Raw genomic sequence first — 17,642 nt, 5'->3', positions numbered from 1 at the left:
GCAGCTTGAATCATCATGAGCCATGGTTTAGGCATTTTCAATGGTAACATACGGAATATATAACTCCATCTAGGAACCAAATAAGACTTTACAATGTTAATTCTACCTGTCCATGATATCTCTGCTGTTCTCAAGTCCTTTAGTTGTTTATTAATTTGCATCATTAGAGGTAGAACATTATATTCCATAATCCTAAAAGGATTACTGGAAATCTTAATGCCTAGATAGGTAATACATTTTTTTGCCCATTCGAAACTATATTTCGCTTTAATATATATTTTCTCTTCCTTCTTTATATTTTTGGCAAGAATAGTTGTCTTATCTACATTTAACTTAAAGTTGGAATAGTACCCAAATTCATAAATCGCCTTTAACAATTCGTCTATTGATAATATAGGGTCTGATATAGTGATTAGGACATCATCTGCATAAAGTAAAGTTTTAAGTTCCTCTTGACCTATTGTTATTCCCTTTATTTTCTCATTAGACCTGATGTCACAAATCAAGGGTTCTATATATATCAAATATAGCAGCGGGGACAGAGGACACCCCTGTCTTGTCCCATTTCTTATGTTAAACCACTCAGAGGTTATTCCCCTACCGATTGTTCTTGCCATTGGGGAGCTATACAGGGCCATGATAGCGCTCAGAATCCAGCCTTCGAAACCAAAGGCCTTTAATGCCTCCCAAAGGAAGTCCCATCTGACCCTGTCAAAGGCCTTCTCCGCGTCCAATGACAGGGCCAGCAATGGAGTGCCCGATTCTTGAACGTGTTCCAAAATGTCAATCACTGTCCTTATACTATTATTTGATTGTCTGTCCTTCATAAATCCAACCTGGTCTCCATGGATTATGGACGGGAGTACTCTTTGTAATCTCTTTGCCAAAATACTTGCATATATTTTTATATCGGAATTTAGTAAGGATATAGGACGATAATTCCCCACTGATTCCGTCGATTTATCTGGCTTTTGTATGGGGATTATATTAGCATATAGTAATTCGTTGGGCAAATCTTTTTCTCTAGCTATGCTATTGAAAAGATCTTCAAGGTGTGTTACCAACACGTCCTGGAACTGTTGGTAAAATATATTTGGAAAGCCGTCCGGCCCCGGTGTTTTGTTTTTTTTTAAAGACTCTATTGCATTTATTATTTCTAGTTTTGAAAAGGGTTCATTAATAGAATTCAGTTGTTCCCTTGATAATTTTTTTAGGGTTTTATTTTGAAAGTATGTTTCTGGTTTATAAGGGGGTTCAGGTAGATTATACAATTTGTTTATTATACAAGTGGTTTATGATTGATATGTACATAAAAGGTTTTTTTTTTTTTTTTGTGTGTTTACTGTATTTTTGGGGGTAAATTTAAGGGTTAAATTGGCTATCTGGTCCACAAGATATTGTATGGATAACACTTTAGACTGTAAAGACAGATTTTAGTAATATAAAACTGTTATAAAGAAATTGAAATAATCACACTTAAAGGCACTTTTGGCCAAAGGGAAATGGGATAATATATATATAAGTACATTTATTGGAGTAAATTGAATAGTAAGATGAATACACGAGATGTTATTGGTCTAGAGTAATTTTTAGACCATAAGGAAAGTACGATGTATTATAGGAAATTGAAATTATATTGAAAGTAGTTTTCACAACGTGGTTTATGATTGATATGTACATAAAAGGTTTTTTTTTTTTTTTTCTCTCTTCCCTTCTCCTTCCCGCTGGGTATATATGGACACCAGCGGCACTCTCGGGGAGGGTTTTCTCATGCTCCCCCAAGTAACTCCATATTTCGTTGTGGAGTTGTGGATGTATTCCCAGAGTTCTGGGATGCATTTTCTGTCTTCCACTAAGTGGGAGTGGAGACGGAATTTTTTACAAAAAATGTGGGTATGTGTGGCCTTATGTTCGACTTACATGAGGTCATATGAATGTAATTGTTATGTGCTTTCCTCCCCCCCCTCTTTTTCTTTTCTTTTTCTCTCCCTCCCGCCGGGGGGTACGGTCTCGAGTTTCAAAGGCTTAGACTATGGTTAAGTTTATGACGCTGAATGTACAGGGCCTGAATAACCCAACTAAAAGAGCCATGGTGTATCAATATATTAAAAAGGAAGGTGCAAAAGTTGTATTACTACAAGAAACTCATTGGCTAAGGAAAGATATAAAACGTTTCATCCCCAAAAATTTTAAAATCCAAATCTGCTCATCATTAGAGGATAAAAAGAAATGTGGAGTAGCTTTACTAGCGACAGATGATTTAGATATTCAAGTCACATACCAGGATATAGATAAAAATGGCAGGTTCATCTTAGCCATATGTAAAGTACAGGATGAAGAATTCACTATTGTAAACATCTATGCTCCTAATACTAATTCAGTTCAGTTTATACAAATGGTGCTGAGTAAATTAGAAAAAATTAAAAAGGGTAAAATCATTATAGGAGGAGATTTTAATTGTATTCTGGATGGCACGTTGGATAGGAACTCATTGGCAGGGGTAACGCAAGATAAAAGGGGAAAGAAATCCTCAATGCAATTTTCAATGTTGATAAATAACTATGAATTATTAGATCTTTGGAGGATAAACCATCCATCAGAAAAAGACTATACCTGCTTTTCGAAAGCACACTGTACCTATTCTAGACTAGATCTGTTTTTGGGTTCGTTAGAGGTCTCATACAAGACTAAAAAGGTTCTGATTCATGACGTAACCTGGTCAGATCATAACCCAGTAATACTTGATCTCACTATCTCACCAGATATTAAAATTAGAAATAGTTGGAGACTAAATGAATTCCTTCTTAGGGAGGCTCAAGATATAAATACCATAAAAGAATTAACAAACAATTTTTTTGAGGAGAATAAGAATAAAGGAACTTCAGATGCCATAGTTTGGTGTACATATAAGGCCGTGCTGAGGGGACAGTTTATTAAATTAGGTACAATCAAGAAAAAACAAAAAGAAGCTTCCCTGACAGAATTATATGTGTCTCTCTATAAACTAACAAAACTTAACAAAAATAATCCAAATATAGAGATAAGTGAGAAAATAGGATTAATAAAAGATAAAATCAATAAAATTCTACTTTTACAAACCTCAAAAAAACTCGAATATCTAAAAATAAAATGGTACTATAAAGGAAATCGAGCAAATAAAATGCTCACAAATCGAGTTAAAGGTGCGAAATTAAACAAATTAATACAAAAAATTATTACAGATGATGGCATCCAATTAACGCCTGAAAATATAGGTAAAGCATTTAACTCATTTTACCAAAAATAATATTTTTAACCATTAAAAAGGTTTACTTTTTTTGTCCCATAAAAATCCTGCGGTTTTCAAAAATAAACATTGCTTAGCCCAAGGCAGAAAAGAAAACTGTAAAGATATTGCACTAAATATAACTTGTAAATTCAGCAAGAATGGTCACTTTATTATGCACAATTAACGGTATAATCCTTTGCCCCCACACCATCAGATTGTGAGACACTCAAAAGACAATTACGCCATTGTCAAAGTCACTTATATCACATTTCTTCTCCATTCTGATGTTTAGTTACAAGACTACATGAATTTCATAACCATGTCTACATGCTTTCATGCAATGAGTTTCCGTCACGTGATTGGTTGATTAATTATTTTTTTTCACTAACCGGCAGGTGTACAAGGGTGGTTAATAAAAGAACCATAGAGCACATTTTCATTCCTTTTTATTCTAAGTTAGCTCATCAAAATACATTTTGATGGTACAAAGCAGACACATAGAAATGTCTTCATCTACATAATAATAATAGGCACATATTATATTTATTTAAATGTACTTATTTGCAAACTGCGTGGTATGTGTATTAACTAGCATGAATATTAGTTAATTTAATATGGATTTTTATGATTTACACTGACGTTCTTTTTGTTATGTGCCAGCTCTTTTTTTTGTTTCTGTCACTAAGCTGGTGTGCTTAATTTTATTTGTGTCTCTATGTGCAGATCATTTTCTGTAAGCCAGTGTTCAATTTATGCGTTGCAGGGAGGTATGAATATGCTACAATAATTCTCGTTTTCTAAAGCTGGAAAATACCAGTCGCCAAATGTTACTGTCAGAGGGCGGTTTAATTACCTTGGCACTCTCACTACTTCTAATCACCTGTCATTAGCAACAAGGCGTGCATCTGTTTGTGCGTCTGTCAGAAACGCCACCCTGGTCAAAGCCAAGAAAAGGGAGACCTACTGTGACGAAAGTTCTATATGTAAGAACGGCCGATAAAGGTGTGAAATAAGCAAGTTAGTTGGAAGCTGTACTGTGGGCTTGGGTTCTTTACAATTTAAAATTTGTAAGTACAACTTCAAACATTTATAAATATCAGTCAATGCAAACAGCCCATGTTTGTTCACATGGCTTATTCTAAAATTATCCTAATCTATTTGGCCAAAAATAATTTTATATTTAGTAGTGCTAGATAAACATACATTTCTGTAATAGAGGATTCCCAAATCCACATACATCCATTCTATCTTTATATCATGCTTATATTATTCTTCCGGATGCCAAATAAGTCACATAAGCCTTTCACATCACACACATTGTGTAATTCTACGTAGATATAGGAAAGGGATTTCACCTGATTTTACAAAAATACAATCAGAATTTTAATGGAAATTCAATGCAGCCTGCTCAAAAAATATTTTGACAAACACTCTTGTTTTCTAAAGGCTTACCGATAAGCAATGTAACATTCATTAGAATAAATATTCTTTATTTAAATATATATTTTAATTACAAAATTTTTATGATCGATAGAAAGCTAGATAGATATATGGAAAGATAGGTAGAGATATTTATATAGATATAGGTAACATTTATATATAAAAAATATATTGAACTTATATTTACGGTCTGTTGGGCATCATGCACTTAAACAGTGGTTCAACAACAAAAGGTATTGGGAAGTGAAGTTCCTGGATGATAGTCCCTGGATGAGAGTTCTGTATCCTTCAATTTTTCGGTTTACTGATAGTCAAGAGTAGTGTTTTCCAACCTTTATTGGACTAAAGGAGCACTTCACTGAGAACATTATACTATAGGAGTATAATTGAGAAATAAACCCATCATATTCCTGCTTCTGCTATAGTACACAACAATGTGTATGTAATAAAAAGTAGAGTGAGAGGGACGGAGCAAGCACTGGAGCTGACAAGACGTCCCACGAGAGAGCTCAGGATCATTGCTTTTAAAACTGCTAAAGATGCAGATTTCCTTTACTAATGTGGCCACTTTATCCCATCAGTCAGGTAATTGTCAATATGGGTAGGTTATCTAATACACCAAGGTATGTGGCCTGCTGCTAAGGTAGGGGTGGTAACCCCCTATGAGTCTTCAGAGTAGAACATGCTTGATGCAGCAGATGACTTCCCTCACTCAGGCCTTGACAACCCATCCTCCGATGAGGAAGATGCAATCCACTGCACGAAGGGAGATATAAAAGCCCTTATATGGGAGCTTAAGCACCTTCTGGGGACAGAGATGGGAAAGGTTTACAAGGAACTACACACATTTAGAGGCTGCATCATCACCGTGGAATACGAAGTAGGGGACTTTAACCAATATCACACAAGCAAAAATAATACCCAGTCTCATCTGCAGACATATAGAAACATAGAATGTGACGGCAGATAAGAACCATTCGGCCCATCTAGTCTGCCCAATTTTCTAAATACTTTCATTAGTCCCTGGCCTTATCTTATAGCTAGGATCGCCTTATGGCTATCCCACGCATGCTTAAACTCCTTCACTGTATGAACCTCTACCACTTCAGCTAGAAGGCTATTCCATGCATCCACTTCCCTCTCAGTAAAGTAATACTTCCTGATATTTTTAAACCTTTGCCCCTCTAATTTAAGACTACGTCCCCTTTCTTGCACCACTTTCTCCCCCACCACCCGGGTAAATAAAGGGTTAAAAACACTTTACTCACCTATTCCCAGCAACAAAGTCCCTCAGCACTGGGTCGAAGCTCCTCCTCTTCCATCCTGCGACGCGCGGGCCCTAATGCACATGTGCGCTTTAGACCTCACCATAGGAAAGCATTAAATCAGTGCTTTCCTCTTTTGAAAAACTTGATGCTGGGTCCGTTTCAAATGAGGAAGCCCTCTAGTGGCTGTCTGGTAGACGGCCAATAGAGGCTGACTTAGTGCTGCAATGTAAAAATTGCAGTTTCTTAGGAACTGCAATGTTTTACATTGCAGCACGAAGGGCAATAGGGATACTGTACCCCGACCACTTCAATGAGCTAAAGTGGTCTGGGTGCCTACAATGTCCCTTTAATGTCTCTGTAGCTGTATACCATAAATACATAATAATAGAAAAGGTAGAGGGACTATCCACTAAATCTGTGCTTATGATGGTGACTAGCTACTCACCTGCAAGGACTCCTTAAACATTTCCCCACACTTTTCATGCTTGGCGGCAAAAACAAGAAACTTTGAGATTCTCATAACAGCCCGAAATAGCAATGACAACATTTGTTATGAATGGATCTTTAACGTTCACAAAATTAGCAATATCGGTACAATTGGTAGAAATGTGTGGAATAAGATGGAACAAGGGTATGACGTAACCAATGGGAGCAAAATACTATTGGAAGATGCATAAATGAGAATCCGGCCCCTTCTTGTAATGAAAAAAACAAAACAATTATTTTTAATTGTGTAATAAACTGTAATACACAATATGTACTATGGGTAGTGAGAAAAACACCCATCAACAGACTGGCTTTTACGAAAACATGGGAATATTTAAAATAACAGATTAACATTGCTTGTTTATCTTCATTTAAACTGATACACCGAGCAGGGCTAAATTGAAAATGTAATGATCTTTTCCAATCCCATTAACTGTAATAATATAGGGTGTTTGTTGGATTTGGCATCTCATTAAATCTAAATAAATTAAGTCACAAATGTTTCTATATATTATTATCATAATTATCAATTATATAGTGCAAATATATTCTGCAGCACTTTACAATTATGGGAAGGGCATTCTCTCTCTATATATATATTTATATTAGAACATATCAGAATCTATTGATGACTTTTCCAGATAATATTACCTGCTTATATGGGTTGATGAATATTATTTCATAATTAGTATTTATTTTGTATTACTTTTATGTCTTTGGTTATTGATTAAATAATTATTGGGTACATAAAAAAAACAAAAAAACATTTAAACTTATGTGCTTCATCGAGAAAAGTAATCTAGCCACCAATTCTATTATTCTCGCTGCAATTTTGGTCACTGAGAAGAAGCTGAAGTATATTCATAGCTGACACACAGCAGAACACCTCAACTAAGATGTATTTGTCGCTGATAAAGACAGATTGCTTCAACATTCATTCTCAACGTGGCTACAGCAAATACATCACCACGGTATCAGGTCTGAGAGACAAAGGTTTCCATCCGCATCATTTGCTTGGCTATTATGAGCGGGACATTCCCTTGATGTATTGCAGGACTAGAAGAAAAAAAAAAAAACCCACAGCACAGCTGTTTGCTTGTATAGGAACACAACAAAATACCGTGCGGTCTTCTGAAAGGTAATGGACATGGACAGCTTGGATGAAGCTCACCTGTTTTGGCTGGTAATGAGCCAACCACAGAGTGCCTTAATGCCTTGCATATTGAAGGTCTTAAGTCAAAAGATAAATTTGTGATATAATAAATGTATACACTCATGTGGTGCCAAATATAGCGGCATTCCATGTAGAGTAGTAGATTCACGCTGACCTTTCTAGAGGATTCAGTAATTTTTTCAATATAATTTGTGTACCTTCCCACGACAGGCATTGATAAAGGACAATGGATGTAGAGGCCACCTTTGCATCTCAGCACAAAAATTGCTTGGGAAGGTCTCACCTGTTTTGTATGCCAATTGACAACACCACAGGAATAGAATAGGACAAGCCATCTCTCCTTTTCAGACTAAACCTGCCCTATTATTTCTTCACCATGCCACGTCCATGCATCTGACAGCAGCAGCTGTACCACCTAAGAGAGATGGATTGAATTTTCATAACTAGTTCCCCGAATTACCTTTTACCTTCAAACATAATTTATGAGCAGCCTGGGTGCCTCGGAGAGACAATATGCTTGGCCGTAAAATTAACTGTAACCGGCTTGTAGGGTTATAATTAACACTGGGAGGGAAGCAGGGGAATGTGGAGTAATTGATGTTTAAGCTGGAAAATGACCGGGGATTGGCAGTATTTTTAGTAATTGTAAGTGATAAAGACCAATAGTTAATTACAGATCAAAAATCAATACATTACTGTGGTTTACTGATACTACCTCAGTACTTTTTAAAAATCTCCATCCAGTATGTGTGTGTGTGTGTGTGTGTGTGTGTGTATATATAAATATATATATATATATATATATATATATATATATATATATATATATATATATACATATCAAATTATAATGAAAAAAAACAAACAATTCTGGCATTTATTACAGCCCAGACTTGCTGACACTTTCAACAGTATAGCAGTAAAAGTATTTGCACTTCGCTGTAGAACCTACAACATAGAATATTTTACATTCTTTATTTATAAGTGGTGAAAAATAATGGTTTGGAGAACACTGAAAATAATATAGTAGACCCCAGCAGTTATATCCCAATAAATCCCTCTTAAACCCATGTTATCCTATCCCCTCTTTTCTAATTAATACATTTCTCTGATACATTTTCCTGTCTCTGTTTTATACTTCTGTCTCCTCCGATAGAACTCCATTTTCTCAGCTGGTTTTCCAATTTATCTGATTACGGTCATTTTCAGCTTTCACTTTTGCAACTTCACAATCCTTGCAAGCTTCTAACACCCCTGCTGGCACGGTAACATGGATTTATTACCCTATATAGGCCATGATGGTGAGTACCATTATATAATGTTGTTGCATTATGTGATCACTATATAATGGGAATGATTTTTATTTTTTATTTTTTTTACTTCAGTTAAGACATCATAAAAGTTTTCATTAACCCAGTAATGTCCCAATTTGCAGGTTATTAACTCAGTATTAGTATGATAGTATGGTTTGGAAAACAAATGGTTCAGTCTTAAATACAATGATAAAATGTTACAAGAACAGGATAATGATCGTATTTGATCAATAAACATAAGTATCAGAATAGCTGAAAGCTATATTAAAAATATAATATGGGCAAAATTATACATCTTTCTTTGTCACAAGTGAAGGACAATGAAGATTCTATCAATGCAAAGTGCTAAATGTATCTACTGATACAGAGACCAGATGAAAGATTGAGAGTCAGTGCAGGTCAGAGGACAAAGGAAAAATAATGTGACAATGAACATCTAAGTGGAGTATGAAGGTCAAAAGGACAGCAGATTTTTAGAAACTTACTTAAAAGAATATATTTGCAGGATTTAAAATCCCATAGTCTCCTGTACAGTCTGCTGTAATTTATGGAGAACTTATAGAGCTGGAAAATACCCATTATCTAGGGAAAAGGCTGCCCAGGTGCCGAGTGCGGCCTTAGTGCCCTCATCATGGGCAGAAATGCCCTGAAATCACTTTATTCAACCGAGAGTACATTTAATAACATGCTCATGCTACACTTTATGGGGACTTTTGTGCACTCAGAAGCGTGTTTAGAGAAAAATGGCGGAACAAGGTCCCCAAAAATGGTGGAACAAGTATGGAAAAATCTAGGTTGGAAAAATAAATAAATAAATAAAAAGTTGATCAATTTCAAACTTTTACACATCCTTCATTTCACAATCAATTCACAGACATGCAATATCACATTGTAAAGAATTTCTAATCTAGCCTCAAAAAGGATGAAAATTGATTTCTTCCTTAATGCATGTCCACTCAATATCTCTTCCTGCATCCAATAGCTGATTATCCCAATTCCAGTTTATCCCCGTTTGTCCTATTTGATGCCATTCCTTTCAAACGGACCTACGGCACTTCCAGCTTGATGTTTCTAGCTATTCTGCTGCTTCATTAAATCACAATTTCAGATACAATTTCTAAACATTGAAAAATACAGACTGTGTTTTTTATAATACTTTGCCTTCTCCTTAAGAAGATTAAAGGAGCATTTCAAGCACCATAACCACTACAGTGCAGTGTATTTGTTATATGTGCCAGTTTTTATATGTGCTAGCATATTTGACTTCTTACCTGGAGTCCGCCAGGTGCTGGTCCCTTTCCTCTTCCAGTATGAAAAGCTGGAAGCTCCTGCTAAGACCTATCGTTACCTCTTCTGAGCAAGACTTGCAGTACAAGGCCGGCTCATTGACGGAGAGCATCAGATGTTTGCTCTCAACCACTGAGCTAAGTCCTGCACTGCCGGGCTTAGTTCAGGCAGAAAGTTTTCTGGCAATGGCAAGGCCAGGAGTGGAGCTCGGCTGACCACCGGTAAGAAGTAAAACCATTAGCAAGCAGTTTCAATACTTACATTGGAGGCACCCCTGCCTTGCCATGTAGTGCTTTTGGTGCTTATAATGTTCCTTTAAGCAATATTAAAACATCTAAAAAGTTGCATGTGGAGCATCCAACACCTCTTTCATTTATACATGCCACTAAATACTTTGTGTGTTTACCCAAACACATTCAACAAAATGATACTAGACATTTTTAACGAACCCTACTACTAATTAGGTCATAATTATTTTCTGTTCTTCGTTTCCAACTAATATATTGCTAACTTAAATTTCTTCATTGATGAACCTCCAAAACATATTAGCAAAAAACAAAGAAAAAAAAATGTAAAGAAACAAATTATAAACTACAAATCTCCCTACCTCTAACAGCTTGTAAAATCTTTGCATTTATTATAAAAAAAAGTATTATTATTATTTAAAATGTTCGATATGCACTCTTTTCGATACGCAGTTTTTTTTTTTTTTTTTTTTTTTACGAAGGCTTGATTCCTGCAAGGAAACATATAATTGAAAATTACACGACAGATGAAATGTGAGAAATTACTTTTATTAGACAGCGGGTAATAAGGTATACATTTCCAACTCTTTTCATTGCCTTCAAGGAAAGATTAAAACGTGCTATATGATGATTTGCTACTGAAAGATTAATATATTTACTATAGAAAATCCCCATATATCCATGTGTAGAAGTAAGCACATACAAGAAATCAACAAGTCAAATATTGGCTCAGTGTACCCTCCCTGTACCCCTCTTGGAAAAATTTCAAACACTTATCTTCTCTTGATCTCCTTTGTTCTAAGCTAAACATGTCCCCAGCACCTAATCTCTCTTGTCTGCTAAAAACCCTTACCTACTTATCATTCTTTCATCAAGTTCTTGTGTTTTCACTACACTTTGACTAAGAAAACTTCTTCATCAAGGAATCTGATGCTAAGCAAGCTGGGCGATCAACACTTAGAAACTCTTGAAATCTGTGTGTTATTCCACTAAGTGGGCCAGACCTCTTCTGGTTGCTTTCAGCTTAACTAAAGATGCATGTATCCCTCCGATGAACTTTTAACTGTTTTGTCTTGGTACAAAGTGGTTTTATATATTTCTGAGGCAATTCCACCAATATCTATCTACGTGCGCGCACACACACACACACACACACACACAAATATATATGAACATACATACACACACTAATGTATATAAACACACACACACACACTAATATATATGAACACACATACACACACGTGCATGCTCATTAAATATCTACATTGATATATACACAGTGCTATAGAAATTAAATTTCTCCCTAACTTTTCTGCACTGACTAGTCTGTATTCTAATTTAATACAGTACAGTTTATTTTCTTGCTGTTTCTTATATGTAGAAACATAACTACATCAAGTGTGATATTTTACACATCTGTTTCTACCGTTGATGTAAAACTAGAAAAAAATCCAGTTTGAAGCCATTTACAATTATGCTATAAACAGGGAAATAATTCCTTCTCGTTTATAAAATGGCAGCCAAATATCCCATTGGATCAACACATGGCTACCACTTACATTAACTATTGTAGACCTTTAATATTCTGTTTTACAAAAAAAAAAAATAATCAACCAGACCAGATAAAATATATCTGCAAAATCTGATAAAATAACTTCTTTATGCAAAAGAATTCCATATCATATAAGTTCGCTATAAATAAATAAATTAATAATAATAATAATAGCTACAAGCATGGATGTGAAGGGTGCATTATCATACTCTCTACAGATAAACCCATGTAGTAGTGCATCATGGGAATGCTGATAAAATAAAAGTTTCCTCCCTGCACCTCAACCAGGTGCCCAACAAGTTAAACTGTTATTTGCAGGTAAGGTTACCACTAATCTTGTGGCAGAAAAGGGTTATAGGTCTGATATTACCATTTGTGTACAGGCTTAACATTTCTATAGGAGCCATGGATATGTTACTTGATCTATCCCGCATGTCTCACTTTTAAAGCTAAGACACAGTTATACATGCCAGAACGTATGCATAATCTTCACATCCTCTGTATGAACATGTCAGTTCTTCATGGCATGTATATGTTAGAAAGTTTTTTTGTTTTTTGTTTTTATTTCAATTGCTTATATTTCACTTACGACAGCACGAAAAATATATACATACAAAAATAAGAATATACAGAAAGTAAAATACATTTTAACCAATTCTTTGCAATCACTTGGTCAACTGAGAAATCCTTTAACTTAACCTGTGCTCTATACAGTTGTTCTTAGCACGTGCTGTATAGAGCTGTCGGTAGAGTGAGGAAATAAAACAGGGAGCCATGAGTTCTGATTAACTAGAAAGCAAGTACAAGCTATAACTCCTGGTTACCAGGGGTTGGACATATGTTAGTGCAGGGAGAGCAGAGCAGCCTGGCAGCAGAGGAAATCAGGGAGACCAATGAAGTGCCGTGCTGGCGGCATGCTGCTTAAGTGCTCTCCCCACAAAAGGCCGACCCTGCTAATAGTGGATGGCCTTCGCCTCAAACAAACCTCCACATTATAGGGCTATCCTGTTGAATGTTTATATATATATGCCTGTTTGTGACTGTGTGTGCCTGCTATTGCCTCTGCCTGTGCATGCATCCGTCTGTGTCTGTGTGCACATGTGTATCTGTGTGTGTCAATAAGTATGTACTATGAATGTGTCAGGCGATGTCATGAGTGGTGGAATGAGGAAGGGTCAGGGTGAAGCTTTAGGAATGGGTCCCCAAATTATTTTTGAACTTAAGCCCTGTTTTGTTTTGTTTTTTACCTTAAAAATGGCCGCAAGAAGGAAGATCTAGTCACGTTTAATGACATTTTACTTTACCTAAAAGTTGGATACCATGAGATGTCAATGAGTCTTCTGCAGCGTTTGTATTATTTTATACAAGGGTTACATAATAATCTAGGTTAAAAAAGACAAACTTTAAACACATTTTTTTTATGCTTTTGAAAAAAAGACAACAAAAACCATTCTGAACGAATGACCAATTTTGAAACTAAAAAGGGGTAAAAAAATCAAAACAAAAAAAACACTCCTTCCTGACTCCATAATGGAATAAAACAGAATATTGAATAAAATATCATATTACCATCAGCTAAATCCCACTCAAAGGAACATGAATATGAATGTTTATAAGCAAGGCAATTTATGGCTACAATCTAGAGAACTCCAAAGCAGAAATGCTTTGTATGAGTCTATGACTGGTAAAAAGTAGCAGATGGGAAACTTTTCATTTTGTTTCCTTCCTTGCTGCTAAAGTCCCTTGTTATTTGGTTGTAATTTTCATTATTCTACAGTACTCTCTGAACCGTGAGCACTACATACACATCTGCTGGGTTGCCCCTCATGTTTTACGGAGCATTGAGATGTTTTCAGGTTACAGATAGAGGAGGTGACCTCCTTCCCATTCAGGTCAAGAAAGGGTCACTTGGCAAAAATAAAATAAAAAAAAGAAAGGCCAGGCTTTGGTAGTCACTTGAAAAATATGTCTGTCTGCTGTCACCCATCATAAACAAACTTACCAACTAAAAGAAATTCTGTTCTCTCTCTTTTAACATAACAAGCCAGGACACCTGAGACAATTATAATGTTAAGTATTTTCATTCGTGGTAACATTTAAATCTATTACCTCAATTCGTACATTCCCAGAGAATTTACAAAGCATTTTTTTTCTAGCTGTCATGATGCATCATCCTCCGGCATGTTTCCAAAAATATATATGTATAAATAAATACTAGTGCAAAGTACATTTTCTGCATCCCTGAAATAAGGTAGATGTGAATTTTTAACAAATATCTTAGAGCTCAACCCAACCAACAAAGTTTCAGAATTATTGGTCATTTTATCGCTACAGGTTTTTGATTTCCTACCTAGGCATGACCAAGTGAAGCTAGTTTTATTTAGCATTCTAAGTGGAAATAACCAAATCTTTTTAAGCTAGCAAAGCAGCAGTGTATCTTGAATTGCAGTGTAATGTAAATTTGCTGTTAGAGATGTTACTTGACTAAATATATTGCATTCAGATCCTTATATACCGTACGAAAATCGATCTCAAGTTGAAAATGTGCATTTCAGCCAAACAGATCTAGAAGACAGAGAACATTTTGGGACTACTAATTTGTACACAGTATGCCCGGTTATTGGAAAATAGACGCAGTTGCTGCTGTGCTCAAGAAATTTACTGCATGTGAGAGATGCTAAAGTATTCTCCAATATTTTCTACAGACCATTACTGTAACATTTTAAATGAAGACATTTCGAAGCAATGCAATCTTTACGTACTAGCAATGATAGGAGCTGTATATCAGTTGTATTTATTTTAAGAATTACAACTCTAAGGACTGACTGCCAATGGATCTTCAAGAAACTGCAAGTTTACTCTAGAAAGCATTTATTCTATATTGCTGGTTTTAATGCTACAGTTAAATTTCTCTCACTGTGCCTGCTATGTTAATCTCCTTTTGTAGCCCAAAATGTGTCAATCACTTGATGTCATACTTATCAAGATTCCTGTATCTGACACGGCAATCTCAATTTATGACTATCATCTCATCATTTTGGGTTATCAGAGGAGACAGAGCACCTGTAGCATATATGAGTGCTTCTTACAACTCTCCGAGCACACAGAGAAAAAAGTCCCAACACTTACAATTAAAGGGACAGGTGCACACTTAGACAGTGAAAACTATACCATATTTTTTTATATTTCTAAGACTTTTGATATAGTTGCTGAGTCAGTGCTAGCTGCTAGCTGAGGTTACATGAAAATAGAGGAGTGCTCACAGCAAGGTTTAGGCATACACGGATATCAGGATTTGTTTTAGATGGTGGGCACACTCGAGCCGCGACCTTAATAGAACCACATGAAGTTGAAGTCAGCTTGGACTTTAGAGGAGTTCACCTCACCCAGCCTTCACTTATTGTGAAATCCTTCATGAGCCGCTAACTGGTAAGCAACTTGGGAATTCAGACTGGCATAAATCTAAGTACAGTGCTAATTCATTCCATCAGCTGTACCGTATTGCAATGAAGTTTTGTCCCATCCTGTTAAAATCATGTCAATGCTATCACATTAAATTCACATCAATCTCACACTGAATTTCACTTGCGCCATGTCCGTTTAAAACAATATCGCCCATGATAACTACCGTATATACTCGAGTATAAGCCGAGTTTTTCAGCCCATTTTTTGGGCTGAAAAACCCCAACTCGGCTTATACTCGAGTCAAGGTCTGTATTATGGCAATTTGCATTGCCATAATACAGACTGGGGGGAGAGGGGGGCTGGCAGAGCTGTAACTTACCTTTCCTGCAGCTCCTGTCAGCTCTCTCCTCCTCTGCGCCGTCCGGTCAGCACCTCGGTCAGCTCCCAGTGTAAATCTCGCGAGAGCCGCGGCTCTCGCGAGATTTACACTGGGAGCTGACAGAAGAGCAGAACAGACGGCGCAGAGGAGGAGAGAGCTGACAGGAGCTGCAGAACAGGTAAGTACAGCTCTGCCAGCCCCCCTCTCCCCCCCACTGAACTGCCACTGGACCACCAGGGAAGGAGAGCCCCCCTCCCTGCCATATATCAAGCAGGGAGGGGGGACGAAAAAAAAATATATTAATAAAATAAGAAATAATAATATAATAATAATAATAAAAAAATAATAATAAAAAAAGGGGTATAAGGACCACTATGGGAGGGGGGGGGGGGGGTATAAGGACCACTAAGGGAGGGGGGGTATAAGGACCACTATGGGAGGGGGGGGGTATAAGGACCACTATGGGAGGGGGGGGTATAAGGACCACTATGGGAGGGGGGGGGGGGTATAAGGACCACTATGGGAGGGAGGGGGTGGGTTAAGGACCACTATGGGAGGGAGGGGGGTATAAGGACCACTATGGGAGGGAGGGGGGTATATGGACCACTATGGGAGGGATGGGGGGGGGGATAAGGAACACTATGGGAGGGAGAAGGGGGATAAGGACCACTATGAGAGGGAGGGGGTGGGATAAGGACCACTATGGGAGGGGAGGGGGAAGTAAGGACCACTAGGGGAGGAGAGGGTAAGGACCACTAGGGGAGGGGTGAGTCAGGACCACTGGGGGGGGGAGTGAAGGAACACGAAGGTGGGGAGGTAAGGACCACTGAGGGAGGAGGAGGGGAAGTCAGGACATATGGGGGGGGAGGGGGCGGCAAAAATGTTTTGCCTACGGCGGCAAATATCCTTGCACCGGCCCTGCACACACTGCATTCACACACTGCATTCATACACACACACTGCATTCATGCACACACACTGCATTCATGCACACACACACTGCACTCATACACACACTGCACTCATACACACACTGCACTCATACACACACGCTGCACTCATACACACACACACACACATACGCACACACTGCATTCATTATACACACACTGTAAATAAATATTCAATTAATATATTTTTTTTAGGAGCTAATTTTATTTAGAAATTTACCAGTAGCTGCTGCATTTCCCACCCTAGTCTTATACTCGAGTCAATAAGTTTTCCCAGTTTTTTGGGATAAAATTAGGGGCCTCGGCTTATATTCGGGTCGGCTTATACTCGAGTATATACGGTACATTTATGCCTTAGTGCTTTTATTTTGATGATATCATGAATTTATTTTTGTCTCAAAACTCTTTTTTTTAGTAGAAATAAATTTCTCCTTAAATCAAAAAAAATCCCTGCAGTGAGCAAATCTTCAGGCAGCACTACAAGTAGGTATGCAAGTGCTTTACGCTTCTGTCCTCTCTTGGAGCTGTTCACCTTACCCATCAACATAACTCAGAACCATCCTGATTTCAGTGGGAGAGTCCTGATTTTCAGGTACCTGGTGTACTGCATTTGCATAGACCAGGGAACTGTTCCCAAAAAGTGTAGCGTGAGCTCTAGTCACACGCTGCACGAGGATCCTGCCCACTTAGGGCAGAGCCAGTGATCCTCCCCCTTTACCCCTTCCCACCGATGTCCCGTTACTGTGGACACCAGTGTTGATGAGTACGCATTAGGTTGGCAGTCAAGACCACACATGAAGTACCCAGTATTGAATGCATTCATTAAAAGCAGGAGTCATCAGATGGAGATCCTCTAACCCAATTCTGCTTAA

General features: G+C 37.3%; 1 protein-coding gene across 1 annotated transcript in view; it reads right to left on the bottom strand.

Annotated features, from left to right (window-relative positions):
* Positions 1-17,642, bottom strand: part of FTO (FTO alpha-ketoglutarate dependent dioxygenase) — a 291,304-nt gene that overhangs the window by 136,173 nt on the left and 137,489 nt on the right. The window lies entirely within an intron of this gene.

Source organism: Pelobates fuscus, chromosome 12, assembly GCF_036172605.1.
Source record: "Pelobates fuscus isolate aPelFus1 chromosome 12, aPelFus1.pri, whole genome shotgun sequence".
Lineage (NCBI taxonomy): Eukaryota > Metazoa > Chordata > Amphibia > Anura > Pelobatidae > Pelobates > Pelobates fuscus.
Note: the sequence above shows the minus strand (reverse complement) of the source record. Positions and strands in the feature narration are given on the sequence as shown.